This window comes from Protobothrops mucrosquamatus, unplaced genomic scaffold, assembly GCF_001527695.2.
Source record: "Protobothrops mucrosquamatus isolate PMUCROS unplaced genomic scaffold, P.Mucros_1.0 scaffold2226, whole genome shotgun sequence".
Taxonomy (NCBI): Eukaryota; Metazoa; Chordata; class Lepidosauria; order Squamata; family Viperidae; genus Protobothrops; species Protobothrops mucrosquamatus.
The window spans coordinates 67,252-67,522 of record NW_015388316.1 but is presented as its reverse complement, the minus strand read 5'-3'; positions in this window follow the sequence as shown (position 1 = coordinate 67,522).

Sequence of the window (271 nt, the reverse complement as noted above, 5' to 3'; positions counted from 1 at the left end):
GATTTCTATGAAACCAATAAAAGGAGTTTGCTCCCCTTACTGCAAAAAAAGCTGCCAGCCGCCAACTCCTCTTTCGTACTCGAAATTCGGAACATCCCAGGCTCGGCCGAGTTGGCTTTTGCGGCACCTCCCTCTCCGCGTTTGTTCTCCACGAGAGCAGCGGCAATGAAACTCTGTCGGCCAATCGGAGACGGAGAAGGGGGGAATCTCCCTCGCCAGGACCCGCCCAGTCCGCCCTCCCGGTGGTGCTGAAAAGGACAGTGCCAGGTTC